This window comes from Protopterus annectens, chromosome 6.part0 (assembly GCF_019279795.1).
Source record: "Protopterus annectens isolate FY-2018-M chromosome 6.part0, PAN1.0, whole genome shotgun sequence".
Lineage (NCBI taxonomy): Eukaryota > Metazoa > Chordata > Ceratodontiformes > Protopteridae > Protopterus > Protopterus annectens.
In genome coordinates, this window is record NC_056737.1 from 257,345,341 (window position 1) to 257,363,861 (window position 18,521).

The 18,521-nt window shown below is 39.0% G+C and overlaps 1 protein-coding gene across 1 annotated transcript in view; it reads left to right on the forward strand.

The window, feature by feature from the left end:
- The first annotated feature begins 482 nt into the window (after positions 1–482).
- CCDC177 (coiled-coil domain containing 177) overlaps positions 483–18,521 on the forward strand; it is a 60,205-nt gene continuing 42,166 nt past the window's right edge. The window contains exon 1 of the mRNA XM_044073998.1: positions 483–931. The gene's annotated coding sequence lies outside the window, so the exon portion shown is untranslated. The remainder of the gene's footprint in view (positions 932–18,521) is intronic.

Below are 18,521 nucleotides of genomic sequence, written 5' to 3' on the forward strand. Positions count from 1 at the left end.
GGAAATCTAGAAAGAAATTAGTAGCTTTTCCCACACTTCTGATGAAAAAAATGTGGGTGCTTTCAGAATTCCTGACTCAGTGACTAACTTTACATCTTACACCACAGACTTGTATCGTCAAAAAAACAATGGGTCAGTTGTGAGAGAAACAGAGACAGAAGAGTGAAAGTCACTAAGGGAAACAATCTTATTGATAAATATGTACATCGAACTCATTTGGCATTAACTTACTTGCAATAGTTAGTTGCTTTCAGAAACAATTGTTTGCACTTTATGGGAATTTATTGACAGTTGTGTCATTAGCAGTTGATGCAATTTCCCCAGAGGTCACTTCACCAGGTATTGCTAGTACCATCACTGAACATTTTTCTGTGTATTGTACTGTATCACCGATTACTAACCGGCGTCTCAGTGTCAGTCCTATTTGCTAAGTATATCTAAACTGTTGTTTCAGTACCTACAAAGCAGCATTCATTGCATCAAGGACCACACACTCAGGACAAATGTGTGTGGATGCCTGCCAAAGACAGGAACTTCGCAAATGGAATTTTGTATTTATAGACCAGAGTAGTCTGCAGGTTGAATATAAACCATCAAAAATATGGAATGAACTATATTCGTTGTACAGTGCAACGGAAAAGCAGCATGTCGCCATTTCTCTCCCTGCTATAGCTGTAAAGAGAAAAGCTATACTTAAAAGGAATTAGTCTGATGTGTAATCCTAGCTCACAGATGGATCAGATCCGCAGGAATCTACAATCACCCCACCCGAGAGATGATGCTTAGTTGGGTTGCTGAAGCAGGAGTCGCAGGGTTTGCTGGGAGAAAACAATAACCGGACTGATGATGATACAAGACGAGAGCCGAAGGAGGAAGACAACTGGATAAAGCAGAGGTGGCGGTCCTGATGCATGCAGGGAAGCTGGCTACAGTAAGTATCTTTCCCATCCCTGGTCCTCATCTCAGTGCCTCAGGGATGCCTGATTCACAGGGGCTCCTCTGCTGTCCTGTGGCGACGATGCGGTCTCCAACCATGCTACTTGCCTTATGTCAGGCAGTTCAGAAACGAATAAGTAGTCTTTAGGCTAGTAAAATCCTGTATTTCTCATTACTTTTATTTTAACATAGCGTTCCGGACCATCGAAATTGTATTGTATTTGTTAACTAGAGGGCAGGTGATTACTGTAATATATGTTATAAACGTGCAGTAATTAATCTGTCGGAGCACTGGCGTCGATATTTATTATTATCTTTAATCAAACCAGTTGCTTTATTTCTGTGGAGATCATTAAACGTGTGCAAACTGTCAGTGACCTTAGAGGGTAAATATGTGGTACATGTAATCCATATTTTTCAGCAGGGTTTTTCCACCCTGAGGCTTTTGCATTATATAGTTGAACTCGCAGGGGGTTGAGTATTGGTTTTGGCTCATTCTAAATGTACACATTTTACTTTTCACTGGTGGTGGGAGCGCCCCCCCCATTTGGACTTCACATGTTGGATTTTTGTTGTATAGATAAGCTTGTTTTTAAGTACTAAGGGCCTGCAAAGTAGCTCCCTGTTTTCAGAGACTGTACAAGAACATTTTGTTATCAAGTGACTTGCTGAGAGCTATGAAAAACAAGCAAAGGTGAGAATCAAACCATGAATGGAGCCAACATTTTTGGAATTGCACACCATCATCCAGTGTTTGTACCTGCCATCCTCAACATGGAGATGGTTAACAGCTTGTTTTCTTAGCTGATTGGTTGAAGTTCCAGAATGCTGAGAATTTATGTATTACAGTTGATTATATTCAAGAAACTACACCCGTCACCCTTTGTGGAGGATGTAGGTGGTACCTCTCAACCTCTTAGAGCAAAAAATCTGGACAAAGCCTAAAATTATGGGGGGACAAATAGGAACAGATTTGAAATAATGCTCTTACAAACTTAGAAATTTGATTAAATAGTAGGTTTTGCATTAGCATGAATTTTCTGAAGGATGTGGAGTCTTAAACTCAAATATTTATCATTATTTAATGACTTCATTCCTCATCTATTTGCCAGAAAAGTACAGATTTTAGGAGAAACACGCCAGAAATATGAGGCACAAATCTGGACATTCTGCGAAAATCTGTACAGTTGAGAGGTATGTAGATACTCATAGTTATAAGCAAAATAAAAATAACAGTATTATCAAGTCTGTGAAAGACTGAGTGCCAGAACACAAGTTTTGAGTCAAAAAGTAAGAAATACAAATTAAAGTACAATGCTGAACCCTAAAGTTATTTATCTGATCTTAAAGATAAATTGTATTTAAAAACTACCTTTATTTTCCTGAATTCATAGTTAGAGATTCCTGGCTTCTGTTCTTGATTTATGACTTAAATTGTGAGGCAGGAAGCTGAAAAGCACACCTGTATGTTTGTGTGTTCATATATAACACAGAGAGACTGCTACATCCCAGGTGAAATTTATAATCCCCTTAGGACAGCACTGAAATAATTGTGTTTTCAACCTCTTATTGCCCACAGGAGTGATTGCACTAGAAGTCAGGAAATAATTTCCTGTTTTTGCTCCAAGTAATTTTTTTCAGGTTTGTACCTTCCTTAGTAAAGGTTAAGGAGGCTAAAATAAGTTGTCATACCAATGCTGCTTGTACAGATGGGCAGACTTGGCAGGCTATATTTATGTGAGCGTGGTGAAATTGGGGACAGGGACTTGGGCACACTGATCCCTTCAACAATGTAGATTTTGCCCCCCTTTGGCAGCATGAAAACTGAAAGAGTGGGCAAACCTTTGCACTTAATGTGGTTAGTGTGGAAGCTTGGCCAAGACATGGAAGTTATACATTAGATTCAGAGGCTTCACATTGGTATTGGCTGGGTTAGTATTTATGGGAAATGTTTAGATTTCATGAGTAGTAGTTTCTTTTCTTTTTATTTTTTTGTCTGAGTGGTATCCCTTCCAAGTCCTGCCCTTTGTAACCATTTGTTTTTTCATTCACATGATATTTTGACTAGTAATTCATTTATTCTGTTTCTACTGGCCACAATAAATGCATTCTTGTGGGTATTTTCTTTCAGTACAAATCTGTGGTGTTTACTAAGTATGAGCACATTTATTCTAATAGTAAATGAATATATTTGCAGCCTTGTGGTCTACAAGTATTATGCCGTGGGAACCAATATTTGATATATGGAGCTGGAGATATGTAAGCATGCTGACATATAAGAAACATCATTACATAGGTAGGAGCTGGTTGGATCCAGAAGAGCAACATTATGATGCATGATAAGAGAGGTTGAGGTAGGCATATTAGGTCCTGTGAATCCTGCTGTGAGGTGAGGCTCATGCTCTTGGCAATAGTGGGGTCCAAGGCTGCCTAGATATATATTTTTTGTACTTGGTTAGGAACAGGCAGCTGGAGGTTGTGGAGATGTCAAGTTACCAGGAATATTTGTACCTTTATTTGGGAGATATTTAAGAAAACAGTGTACAACAGAGGAAGATGTGACTTGGCAATGCCATGTCCCATGTTGCTTTGAAGGCACACCATTTAGAAGGTGGGGAGGTTGCACTGCATAGTGATGAGTTTCTGCTCTCATGCGGGAGGATCAAATCTCAACCTGAAGAGTTAAGTGCTGTTGGTTATGGATAATGCCGTAGCATAGCTAGGGATGGTGGGGTATGCTACTGCTGCAGTTACACTGACTGGAAAGGGAACCAGCTATGGTAGGGATGAAGAGTATTGTGTCTGTACTAAAATATGTATCGTTGCAGTGTTTGTTCAGTATTTGCCAAGAATGCTGGAATTTTTTGATTATGAGTGGGTGCAAGGGCTGCATTCAGAGTACTACGCTTGCAGAAGCCAGACTTAACGCTGCTTTTTGGAGTGGTTGAATGAGTGAAGAAGTAAATGGCAGCTGGTTCCATCAGCTTTCTGCAGTGCACTTCCCCTTGGGTTGGTCATGTGGAGCCAGGAGTAGCTGGCCTCTCCACTGAATATGAGAGCAATGGTCCGGCATGCTAATATGGTGATGAACGTGAGCCTAGACACCTAGAACAGCAAGTTAATTTTGGAGTGCAATGTACTGTCTTACTGTGATGTATGAGCTCTCACAGCCCTGATCAAACTTTTGGTTACTTCCTGGTTTCCACCGTTCATAAGATATTTGAAAGGGTGGGAATGGTAAACTTGTGGGTGGTTTCTTGTTTGGAAAGGGAGAAGCTCATTTTAGATGCTCTGTATTTGACAAGTGTGTATTCAAAATCCCAAATGCGTAGCAAACTTTTGCAGTAGTACAACTGGCCTTTTTATAAATATCAGAAAAAAAGGAGCTTCAGAGTCAGAAGACTATGAATGTAGGCCAGAATGCTTAATATTTTAGCAATAAAGAGACATTTCTGTGTTCCTGACATTCGGTTACTTTTTATATTTGGAGTGTCTGTTCTTTTGTATATATTACAGAGACCTCATTCCTATACCCTGTTAGCTGCATACTTTCGACATAAACAGTTTGAAGGGTTGCCTTTATATTGATATATGTTGGGTCCAGCCAACAGGCGTCTGTGTTAAGACATGGATGCATTGATCCCATTCTGTTGTGTGAAAATGCTGAGTGTTCTGGGGAAAGTTCAGACCTAAGAGTGTAAGGTTTATGTAGTTGTATGCATTGTTTGTTAGGCAGCGGGCTACTGGGATATCAGCATATCACAAAGAGTCAAGGATGGGAGCTGCACATGAGACACATCCTTCAGACCTGGTTTTGATTATTTTAGTCTACATGTACATGTTCTATGACTCTTGAATCATTTAATACCGAAGCACCTAGGTCAGCTCTGGAAAGAGGTATTTGGATCTAAAGGGTCATAAAATGTCTCTATTATTTGTATTTTTAATTTTATTACCTCTTTAATTGGGAGAATAAACCAGTTCTGATGGATCATTTTTTCAAAGTTTAAGATCAAATACGAGTAAATTGCAGAAAATGAAAACTACAAAGACAATAACAATCAACAGTTTAATGTAACAAAGTTGATGTCTTTGTAGAAGAATAGACAATGATGATGCAGAATAACTGAATAATTCTAAGTATGCTATTTGTTTAGAGGTATCAATTCTATCTGTGTTTAGGAGAAATAAATGGGGTATGAGAACTTGGTACAGGAAGTAGATGCAGGTAGGTTTAGAAAGTGCATTATGAGTAGAGGAAGCTAGAGAATGATTGGTGGCTGTGAGTTGTGAGTCTGACTTGCTGTCCCCTATCTGCTGTGTGGGTGACCTGGGGTATATCTTATAAGGAGTATATCTGAATGTACCAGGGTCATGCAGCTGTGCAGAGAGGATTTAAGTGTACTAAGAAGGAGGGCAGGAGATTGGAGGTACAAGATAATGGAGATGGAGGGCATTAGTAGGTGTCACCACTCCCATTTATGGTAGCACCTAGATTAAAAACAAGGCACAAGGTTCTTCTCCGAAATAAGGCAACAACACCAGCTTCAAGAAAGGCTGTATAAGCGCTTTCATTCCTTTATTCAACCATAAAAACAGAATATAGGGAAATGTTTTGGCAGATTTTATTAAATGCAAGTACCCTGCCTGGCTTAAATGACAGAATTTCGATTAGTAGTCTGCTGAATTTAAGGGCAGAAGAGATATAAAAACAAAATTAAATATAAATAAAAATAAAAATACACTAAATAGGTAGGATGTCTTTGGTGGGTACAACCTATAGTTTTTAGTTTATTCTTTACCCATAAGAAGTTTTTATAAAAAGGTTTATTAGGAATTTTAGCGGGGATTGAGTAGAATGTTAAAATTGTATAAATTATACTTTATGATTAATATTTTATAGATTAGGGTGTAGTTTCAAATGAGGTGCATTGTGTGTAGTTGGATTTATTGTACTAATATCAATATAAAGATGTTATTGTTTTTAACAAAGACGTAATTTGAAGTTTGAACACATGATTCTTATGCCGTATTTAAATGGAAGGAAATTATGTGTTCTTTGTATATGATGAAGTTCCATTTTTATGGTTGAATAAAGGAACGGAAGCGCTTATACAGCGTTTCTTGAAGTTGGTGGTGTTGCCTTATTTCGGAGAAGAACCTTGTGCCTTGTTTTTTGGATTTGTGAATTTTGGACTTTTACCTGTTTTTTGTAGTACCTAGATTATATATTTCTCTTGACTCTTTTTGAAGAATACCAGTACACTGCTGAGTATTGTGGATTCAGAAGGTGCAGATGTTTTTATGCTGTGCTGAAAAACTGAAGAACCCACAAGCCTTAAGAAGAGGTGAAGTTAAATTAGGGTTATGTCACATTACTATTAAGGAGTAGATGGCAGATCAAGAGTGCTTCAACAGCATTTTGTAAATATTACTTATATATATATATATATATATATATATGCACATATATGGTTTGGGTCTATCCCAAATTTGGAAAACACAAGACAACTTCACCGAAACCTTACTACTGTGAATCCATGGATCACAGGTATTTTTTCTAATGGAAATGATCCACTTGGCCATCAGGGTGAACTTCGCCCTTTTCCCTACTGTAGTGCGATCTCAGAATTGGTATATTTAGTTAAGGGGGGTGTGGGGTGCAAAGCCCCCGCTTTAATGGGTTTAATTTGTGTATGTTTGTTTTGTTTTTCCCTGGTGGCCAAGTGGTTTGTTTCCCCTTAGAAAAAAATATTGGTAATCAATGGATTTTCAAAAGTAAGGTTTAGCTGAAATCGGTTTGCATTTTAGTGGTTCGGGTAAATGTACTTTTTATTAATGAAAGTAGACCCATATGTATGTGTGTGTGTGTGTGTGTGTGTAAGACGTATATATGTATATATGTATATATATATATATATATATATATATATATATATATATATATGGGTTCCTATCAGTTGATCGAACTGTCATTACATCGACGCTCACCTCTTCGACACGAAAACATCGACTCTTCATATCATCGAAATGTCAGGTAAGCGATCCTCCCCCTCGCAGGACCCATGGTAGCACTTGTGGCTATATTGCGAAGTAAATCACAACGTTGTCTAGGGAAATTGTAGGTAGTGACGTGAACCATACGCGTTGTAGCAGAAAAACAAGTGCTACCATGGGTCCTGCGAGGGGGAGGATCGCTTACCTGACATTTCGATGATATGAAGAGTCGATGTTTTCGTGTCGAAGAGGTGAGCGTCGATGTAATGACAGTTCGATCAACTGATAGGAACCCATATATATATATGTATATCAGTGTGTGTGTGTGTGTGTGTGTGTGTGTGTGTGTGTGTGTGTGTGTGTGTATATAGGAATGGTGGAAACCCTTAAACAGTTATTAACACATTGCTTTGTTGGGAAGAATCAGTGTAACATTTGGGGATTGGGATGCAGGACTGTGGATTTTTATGGTGATGGGTATCAGTATAGGGGATCAAAATGCAGACAGCAGGCAGAAACAGTGAAGTATGAGAATGCTATTATATTATTTTTGGAGTGACCAGGCCTATTATGTAGCAATATTTATTATTAAAGTATTATAATGCTTGTATTTAAACCTTAAAAAATTAGCAGTATATGCTTGTCATCTTTAAAATTATTTAAAAAGTTGTACGGTTAACAAATTCAAATACAAATTTAAGTAAGATTCTGGTTCAAAAATCAGGCTCACAATAGACTCTCTCAAGTCCCTCCTTAATGAGAGTCTTTCCTGTCACATGCCTGAATCAAAGACGTTAGCTGATTGCAAAGGACTGCTGCAAGTTAAGAAAAGAAAATCCTTCCAGAGGTCTCAAGTTGAGCCTTTGGAACAGCGAGTGGTCCTGCAACAAATGACCTTTGCTGTGTCTTGTAGGCATAAGGTCTCAGGAGCACTTTCAGTTGAGCAGAACTCAGACTGTGTAAGGCCCATTAGGTGAGACCGAGGATCTTTAAAAGTTCATCTGTCTTGAACCAGTAGTGAGCACAGATCGTGCAACACTTGCATAACATCACATGCCAGTCTAAAGCCTAGCAGCAGAATTCTGCACTTGCTGAATGTTGACCATATCACCGTCAGACTTCCCAAGGTAAAGAGCATTACAGTGGTCAAAGAATGGCAAAATCAGTTAACTTTTACTTGTTTCTAAGGTCTGAAGTGGAAGCAAAGTGCTTCATCTGGACACTAGTATTCAGATGGGAATAAGGTGTCTTGATGACGTTGATACCTGGTTTTACAGTTATAGACTGACATCAAAAACAATGCCACATGGATATAAGAAATAAATTCAGCGATTCTCTCCATAGGTAATTAACAGAAGAGAGCAATGGAGCATTCAGTGGAAGAATGGTAGTATCTACCAGAATTACCTTTATCTTGGCTGCGTTGATCTTCAGTCAGTTGTATGTCATTCACTCAAGGAAGTAATCTAGGCAGTGTTTCAAGGATAAAACATCATGCACATTATCCAAACAAAAGGAGAGGTTAAGCTGAATATCATCAGCACAAGACTGCTAGCAAATATCCCTCATTGCAGTGACCTTCCATACTGGCAGCATGTGAACCATGAAAAACAGGAGAGTCAAAATCAAGTCCTGATGCCCATTGCAGCATGTAACAGCCTGAGTATGACCACGTGTTGAGTATGACCTGATATGGTAAGGTACAAACCTCTCAAGCTCTATACCAAATAACCCACAGTGTGCTCTTAGATATTCAGTCAGTATCCTGTGATTCATAGCGTCAGAAGCTACCAAAAGGTTAAGGACCAAGATCAAATATTGCTATTGATTCCTCACCATCAAGCGGTCATTTACCACTCTCAGTCTTGTCTCCACACTGTGTCTAGCTCTAAAGCTATACTGATAATGATCTAACAGATCTTATGACATTAGATAATGCAGCTGTTCATATACCGCTTTTTAAATAATATTTCTTATAAAAAGAGGGTCAGTGATAAGGTGATAATTTTCTAATAAGTTCACATCCAAGGTTTTTTAAGAACTGAGGTGATCATAGCCTTCTTTACTGAAGATGGAAGGTTCCCCACTTCTTGAGGATGATTGCATTGTGCAGACAGAGAGAGTAACTGGACATAAAAAACTGAAGCAAGTTTTTATCAGTCTTGTAGGCTCTGGATCCAGTATATATCCAAGTTATCCTGTCTCGAACAACCAACAGTGGGTGAATCCTGAGAAAGAGCAAATTTTCCTGGAATACTTGTCTGCAAAAATTATGCATTTTCCTCAAGGTCAACAGGGAGAAAAACTGTCAGACAGACTGGGCTCCATAGTATTTCATCTAGATGAAAGAATCTAGCAAGACAGATTGGTGCAGCAGATATTTCTTTAGATATAAGTGTCCTGTTTGTTGCAAAGCATAATGTTCTTCCAGAACAAGCATGTCCTATCCCATAATCACTACCAGCTCTGCCCTGGCTTGAGTATGCACTGCAATTCACGATCAACTCAAGGGTGTAGCTAAGCATACTCAGTGTACTGAAATTAGTACATTTTTTAATGAGCATCTCTTGCAAATGTCAACACTCAAAAAGCATAGAATGTTTACAACTGTATAAATGAATATTCACAGTATAGTGGTACACAAATAATTATTGTGCCAAAAGAATACACCTCTAAAACTAGCTTTCTATGGAAATAAATTGTAACAGTTGAAAATAGCGTGCATCTTGCTCATACCTTCTGCTGAACCACAGTACTAAGGCCCACAAGCACTGGGGCAATAGGACTATTGCCTTCTTCATCCATTACATCAGGATCATCCATACTGACCACTTCAAGGAACCAGTGGAATATCAGAGAATTTACTTCCCTGGGGTCTCTACATTTGACCAGTCCAACAGTCGGAAACAGAGATGCTGGAATACCAAGCCTGGAGCAGACAAGGAAATTGTCAGACTGAAACATACATTCCACTACTAAATCCATGGTTTCAATGCCAAGCTGGAAAATTAAGTCTAAGTAATGTCCATACTTATGGGTGGCAGTGGAAAAAAACTGAGGGAAGCTAAAACTCTCCATTAAGAGCTCCATAGCAAATTCATGGGCTTTGCCAGCCAGTCAGAGACTTAAATCCCCCCAGCACTAACCACCTGATGATTTTATGAACTAGGTCAGTGAGGAGATCGAAGAATTCTTGCAGAAATGCTCCAGTGTAATGTGGTGGATGGTACACAAAGGGAGATCTGTACATCTGTCTCAAGGACAGATTTAAAGGAGTAAAAGCTTCCACCCTCAACCTTAGTCATCTCCAGAGCCTCCAGCCTTAACTTTTTTATTTTTTTTTTAATTTTGTTGGTTCTCTTTGGAGCATCATATCACTGGCCCAGAACAAGTGTCCTACATCCATGTTGGGTCTACCAGCTTGTCTCTTATGCTTCTTTCCTAGGGGAGTCTTTCTTTGCCCTATTTATTTCCCTGCCTGCCTCCCATGCTCATCATTTATGTTCAAGGGCATCTCCAGTCTTGGAACCATACTTCTCCTTAGGCATGCCCATCCCTTCCTGCTGCTCCATGAGTCACCTGAGCCACTAATTGAACTTGGGTTGACTGGGCCATAGTCAGGGCTTTATACATCTATGCCACCAGAGCGGCCCAGCCAATAGCCTTAACCTTGGTCAGCTCCAGGTCAGATGAAAAACAAAGAGCCATCCCATCACCTGAAACAGCCACTCTACTACTTGACTGCCCCTTCTTGGGGATGTGAGTCACACAGTAACCAAGAGGAATACAGAACCCAAGACAAAGCGGTTGAGTGCTCATTCATCTAGGTCTGCATAAATGCCAGGGTAGGCATATGGACAAAGTCAGATATAATACCCATTTTTTCCTGCTTGATATGGTATTATATTATACAACCCCTGACAACTTATATGGAAGGCAGGTCCTGCTCACTGACCAGAGATGGAGAGCCAGTATCTTAAGTACAGGCACAAGCCACTTTTCCCTTTGGAGGAGGCGTGACTAATGCTAACCCTCACCTTGGCGTGCAAGAAAAGGAGTCCTTGTAGCTTCAGTCCTAAGACTCTTCTCCTATATTTAAGAGAGACAACTAGGTCAGTAGGTAAAGAAATAGAAGGTGAAGCATCACCATTATCCTATTACAGTGTGTGTCAGATTGATAAAAGGATGTTATTAAATTACTGGCTACACTAGTAATATGTTATTGAATGGTACTGCTGGCACCTACCCTTAGGCCTTGCCTCCCTTTTTAAGAAGGGCCAGGCCAGTTATACCATGGGTGAATTTATAAATATTCACCAGTTGACCCTGATGATTTTTCAGGTGTTATGATAATTCTCAGGTCTTTTCCTTCTTTCTTGGTTGTCAACATCTTCCTATCTATACTGTACACTGTTTTAGGACTTTTTCTTTTAAAATAAGATTGCATAACTTTACATTTATCTACATTGCAACTTAAGCTGCTATGTCTCTGTTAAGTCTGTCAACCTCCCTAGATCCCTATAATTAATTTCTTCCCCATCCTATTCCATTTGCCACAGTCTTGATGGCCATTGACAAGATATTTGATAATTTTACCAGTCCCGTTTTTAAACATTTTTATTAAACATGACATTTTTTTAAAAGTGACATAGTACGTACACAGTAACAGAAAAAAACAACCATAATAACTTTTCCTTTATTTTTATGCAGTATACACATATGACTAAAATTTTTTCCTTTATTTCTATATATTGTACATATATTTTCTTTTTAACAATTTTCATTCACTCCATCATTACATAACTTGCTCAGTTCCTGTCTTCTCTTAAATTTCACTCCTGCTCTTTCTTCTAAAATTTTTTCTGTATGAATTATTCCCTTAAGTTTCATTTATTTCTATCCTTAGTGATGTGTTGCATAGCTGTAGACCTGACTCCTGAAGTATCCAGCTAGTCAATGTTCTCTCACTGACTTCACTCCTCCTGTAGCACCTGCAGCTTCTACTTCTTCTGAGATGGCAAACTTTTGATCTACCTTACTATTCACAGTCCTTTTCCTAATTGTGTGATTTGTTTTGCATCAACCCTTTCTGTGTAACAGTGCTGAAGGTCTTGCTAAGATCAAGACAATGATATACATTCGTCTTTATCAATGTCTGCTGTTTCATAGTCAAAATACTGTAATGAATTGTGTGATGCTATCTCCCTGATATTATGCAAAACTAACATGCACTTTTTGAAATTTAAGAATCCTGCTTTTGGGAATTTTTCACTAGTTTTTCACAACATTGGCATGACACTTGCTGAACTGTTCCTAAAACACCACTTTTACTATCACTGCGAACTATCTCTGGTTTCCAAGGGCATGTTATATAGTCTGTTAATTGAAGCATGCTTTATTCTCCTTCTTAGTCTAGCCTCTTTCTATGCTGTCCTCTTTTCCTTGCAGTCACCCTCACCTAACCTCCATGGCCTTTTACTGCTTGGAGCTCTCTACCTTTATCTTTGGTGAATTTGTAGACAAAACATTGTTCAGTAGCTCACCCTGCTTACTTGGACCTCCTGCTCTCTTCCCACTTTTCTCCATCAATGTCACAACTTTCTTTTCTTCAGTTATATATCTTGTGTACTATATATGTATTCTACCTATGTTCCAAATTTCAGCCGTACACTACAAATCTATTAATTACCTTTATTTTTAAAATTAATATTTTTTTGTTTGTTCTCTCCACTGTAACTGTTTATGTGCCGCATACCACTGTAAAAACATGCCTCTTGTAATTTGTGTGTATACTGATCATGTCTAAATAACTAAATGTGCCTGTAATTTTTCTTTGTGGAGCTTTTCTCCCCGGGCCACTGCTGAAAAAGGGCCTTTTCGGCTCAGTCAGACACCCCCGGTTAACAAATGTAAAATAAAATAAATAAAATAAATATATGTATACAAAAATTATTTTGTTTCCTCTTCCTCCTTTAATCTGTTCAGCAACTTTTCTTCCCAGTTTTGCTTTGTCCTATTTTAAAGATAAATCCAATTAAATTTTTTTCCTGGCTCTTTGCATGGGCACTTTTCCTATCTCCATGTCTTATGCTATTTTTTGTATGGCAGCCTCTTAGATCTAATAGCAATACATATGTCAGTGTTTGTGTATGTTGACTGTCTCTTCCCCTTCTCTTCTTTTTATTCTTCCTTCTACACCTCTCCATTCATTACTTCCCATGTCTTTCTTTTGATGTAACATCAAAGTGTCTCGACTGAACATACTATGTGTGATTTGCTTGTGTTCCCTTAGTTGGATCAGCCAGCTTCCCATAATCCAAAATTATAGTCCCAAATATACATCCTTTAATCACATTCCATTTACTTTGTTTTACTAGTATTACATTGCTATGTATCTTAGAACAGCTGTATCATATTTTTGTTTACTTGGCATTATTGCTGCCATGTTATTGAGTATGTGAGTTTACTACTAGCATGAGGGTTAGTGCCTCAGCTAGCTAGTATCAAAGTTATTTGTATAACATGGCTGATATTCTGCTGCTATATGCTTTTCTCTGTTTAATTTCTACACATATTTGGGGTTTCTGTTAACATGAAGGGAGTTATGGCTGCTGTCATGTCACTGTTTCCGGAGACTATTGGTGTTGTGTTCCTTTGAACTTTGAGGTCACTGATGTACTGATGTCATAGTGTCATATTACTGTATGGACTAATATCACTGGTGTCATGTTACCATGTATCCATTGTTTTTTTCTCTCTGGTGCTACTGTTATATTATTGTTGTGTTAATCAAAATTTCTCCTGTCCTATAGTTGTTTACCTTTAGCTGTTTAAATTTTTTCTACTGATGAACCACAAAGCAGAGAGAGAAGTAGTAGGCCTTAGCCCACTGTTATGATGTAAATTTGTGGGGGACTGCAGGGGGGTGAGATAATGCTGAATAGGGTTTGCAGGGAGCATTTTTTAGTAGTGGGGCCTGAGACTGGTGAAGTCTAGTGTAAGTGGGAAGACCAAAAGGTGTCTTGAAATGGTGATTTAAGAACAACAGTATCATATTATTTTGTTTGTGTCTATTCATGGTCGAGACAATTCTTCAGCAGTGAAGCCATAAATTGATGGTGTCATGTTGCTGAACAAAGCAGGTGGTAGTCTCTACTATCATGTTGCTGTATTTGTGTAGGAGGGAAGAGTATGACCAGAAGGCATGGAGTGATGTTTGTTTGTGTCTTTCGGCTTTTCCCGGTTATGGGGTCGCCACAGCAGAACTCCGGTCCACTAATGATTGGCAGTAGATTTTTACGTACTGGCTTGCCGGGCCTAACGCACAACCTTCAACGAAGGAATGCCCATTCATGCATGTCGTTACACAGAAGACGCTCTAACTGAGAATCGAACGGGCAACGTCTAACTGAGAGGTGACAACGCTACCGCAGCACCACATGGAGTGATGATATGATAAAATTAGCTAAATTTTGTTAATATTTGAACGAGGGACAGACTGAAACTTGTAGCTGCTGGGGGTGAGGGGAGGTGGCAGGGCTTTCTCAGTGCTGGCATGTAGTGGGAGAGAACAGTCACGAAAGTGTTATTTTTATTTTGCTTCATTTTTTGTGTGTATGTGTTATGGGGATGTACCTGAGCACCTGTGTTTCATGTAGGGGTGAGGAAGCAGTCAGGCCTTGTCTCGCATTACTGTGTATATGAGGTATGAAAGACATTATTGTGCTCTGAAGAGTGTAAGTATTGATTTCATGCTGCTATGTGAAAAAAGGGCAGCAGGCAGAGATATAAAGCCTTTACACTGAATTGCCCATTTAATGTGAATCATTTGTGTATGAGGAGGTGACTGGTAAACAGAATATCAGGTGCTACTAGGTGCTGAGCTCAACAATATTAAATGTGTGTTGCTGTGTCAGTTCAACCACTATGTACATACCCATGCAGTGTAATGACAGATAGACAGCACAGAAGAGAGGGCACTGTGTACAGAACAGGGCCTGAGTGGTCTGTATTAACAGGAGTTGAAAGTGCTTACAACCTTCTGCTACATCAGATAGGCAGTAGCTGCAAAGCTGGTCCTTGGATCAGTTTCAGTCATGGGCTTTCCAAAGTGGCTATACATATATAAATGGAATAGAACTACAAATTATAACATTGGTAAGCATACACTGATGCAGTAACCAATTAGTAACACAACAGTAGCATGTATTAGGTTATTAGCACAAATAAAAAAGCAGTTAAAATGTAGAAAGCAGTAAATAAATTGGTAATACATTAACAGCAGTTTTTTTTGCTGCTGCGGAAATCTCACACTTTAGCATTTACTTGTGTTAATCTAAGCTTATTCAGCCAATTTTTTTAGTTTAGTAGAAAGTGGATAGCAGTCAGTCATGGCTGTGGATCACTTGCAGTAAGCAGTTTTGTCATCTAATGTCACTTAAATAACTCCCACCAGCCCGACTATAAGACACACTAAGTATTATTTTGCTGCAAATCTGTGACTTTTGGCTTGTGAATTATGGCTTATTCAGCTCATTTGACAGTTTTTTCTTTGTGCTTTTAATGTTTTCCTTTAATGGAGGCTTTATCTCTGGATACTCAACATGGGATCTGTACAGATGCTTGACTGCATCTTTCACCGAATCCCAATTTAGTTTCGCGTAAGTATGCTTGTTGTTCCGGTCATACTACGGTGCAGTAAGGGAAAATTCCCTTTTCCCCACTGTAGTGCAACCTCAGAGAGAGAATATTAAAGTAGGAAGGTGCAGGGGGGCTTGCCTCCCTGCATTCAAGTAGATTTTGTGTTTTTTTTTTTTTAACATACTTTAACGAAAGCGCTTTTTCAATGAAAGCACTTTTGTTAAAGTGTGTTTGGTGGTAATGGATTCGGGCTTTTGATCTTTCGATCAAAAGTCCTAGATCCCTCAACATATACTATTTATTTGTATTGCTCTAAAATCATATCTTTGTTTCTGTTCTTACTAAGAGATCTCATACCCTTACTGACTCAGCTCAGAATCTCAGAGGGTCCCGATACTGTGGCATATTAACAAACCTTTTCTTCTTTTACATTCTATGCCACATGGTAAATGCGTTTGTTATCTTTTGGTTAAGTGGATGGTCTATGGACGTTCGTAAGAGGAATTTGACTCTACCACCATTTGTCTTGCATGAGAGCTTTTCTTCTTGAATCTGTACATCTGTGAACTAACTAGGAATGGTCAATGATTTGCAGTCTTGAGTTAAACGATTACTTTCCATTTAGTATTTGGGTCTGTGGAGCAGAAAATGGAGTATCAACATCTATTCCTGAGAAGCTGACATGACACTTCAGACATTTTTCTAATAAATCATGTCCCTGGTCTGCTACTAGCTTATCTATTGATATTCCATTTATTTGGACTTGAGTTTGCTCTTCTTAGTGTACACCTGAAATCAGGAACCCTTCATTTATATTTTTACCTTATAACTCATTTTAAAAGATTTTTAGTTTTATTATTTTGAAACACATATTGTGTTATTACTGTCAATGCTTTTTATAGGAATGTTATTTCATTATACACACCTTAATTACTGGATTTTTTGTTGATTATTCTTAAAAAAGCATAGGGCGGATGATAGTGCCACCCTCACTAGGGATCTTCAGGGCCACTGCTGCATTATATGCTGGATCACTACAATATCTGTTATGGGGTGAATGGGGTAAAACATAACACAAAAGGAGGATTTTTCCTTCCTTATGTAAAGAATCATGGATTCCTCATGCAGTCTGGGACAGATAAGTAGAATTTGTTTCATCAAGGCACCAGCTTAGAGATTGTAGTTTAATGCCAGTTCAGTCCGTAACAAGAATAATACTCTATATGATTTGCTGCTTTGTTCTGAACTGACGTTTATCATGGAGACCTGGTTGGATAATAATTGTGTTGCAATCCTTAGTACCCCCCCCCAAATTCTCTGTGGTAAAGCATCTGCTTCTAGATCAGGCTGGAGTTAAGGATTGGAGTACCACCTCCTTTGAATCTGCTGTGGTCATTACAGCAAACTGTGGATACCTCCTCAATTACCATCCAGGAGGTAGTATGAAAAAATTCCTTCAAGAATTCTCTGATTTCAGTGTTACCTCTGTGCTGGCATCTCACGATGACTTATTCTAGGGGGACTTCATCATCAAGGCTGATGAGGAGTTAGTGTCTTCTGTAAAAGAGTTCTTCTGCAGTATGAAGGGATTCAGGCTTGCTGAAGTGGTTATCTCAGGGATTCAGGCTTGCTGAATTAGTTATCTCAGCTACCCACCATTTTGGGCATCTCCTGGACTTGGTCTTCCAACTTGAAGTCTCATTTGGTGATTTGGTGGTGGAGTCAGGTCATTCCATTGTTTTGATTTATGGTTGTCCAAACTCAGGCGGAACTTGCAGACCTATGCTTTATATGGTGCAAGACTTGGTCCAATTGTTCCCAAAGCTTGAGCCTTGTCCTGCTTGGACAGGTTCATGATTGCAGTACTGTTACTCCTGATGTGCTGATTGCGGGGAGGGTCTATAATTAGGCCCTCAGTATCCCACTAGACATATTGGCTCCATGCCAAGTAAGGCTCATTCACCTAGTTCTGCATGAGCCAATATTTGACTCTGAGCTTGTTACAGCAGGCTGAGCAGCACCATTCTTATAGGTGGAAGGGAGGTTGTATAGTTCAGTGTGTGTCACAATTTAGAAGGTGTTATCAAGTGAAAAATGCAAATCTTTCTGCTCAGTGTTTCCAAGAAATCTTTCCCTTGTTATGTCAGGTGTTTCACTAGGTTCTTATAAGGACCAGTTAGTGATACTAGAGAACTGCTGCTGCCTTGAAGTTGGTAAGAGTTTTCTCTTTCTGATTATGATGGTTTCCCCTTTCTCTTGTTCCCAGTATGCACACTACAACCAGTGGGCATGATCTTTGTCTTGTTACACTGCTGCTTGCCTTTTTGGATGTGTTTAATGTCCAGTCCTGTACCAGTACTCCCTTTCCTCAGTTGTAGAATGAATATTTCCAACTAAACTGAAGGGGCATTGATTAATCCAGGACTTAAAAAAGACTGGTTTAGATTATGATTATCTGAATAATTAATTACTGAGCAATCTCAAACCGTCTCTTCATGGGTAAGCTTCTTGAGAAATTGGTTTGAGTGCAGCTGGACTCTTAGCACCATGATTGATCCATTCCAGTCCAGATTTTGAGCTAGACATAGTGCTGAGGTGATCCTTACTTGGGTCTTTAATGACATCCATAAAGTGAGGCATTAATGACGCTACTTGGTCTTGATTCTTAAGTGATCTTTCTTCAGCATTTTACATGGGGGACCATGTCATGTAGGTGACAAGCTAGAACATTTCTGGAGCATCACTGAGGCATCATTGGACTGGTTTGCCTTCTGCTACCTCTCTGGATAATCACAGAGTGTGGTGTCAGGGGTTAAATTTTCTGTTCCTTTTTCTCTGGGTTATGTTGCTCACCAGGCTTCTGTCTCTGCCCAGTACTTATGCTTCCTCTGGGAGACATTATTCCGAGAAGAACTTTGTAATTTAATTGTCATGCTGATGATGTATAA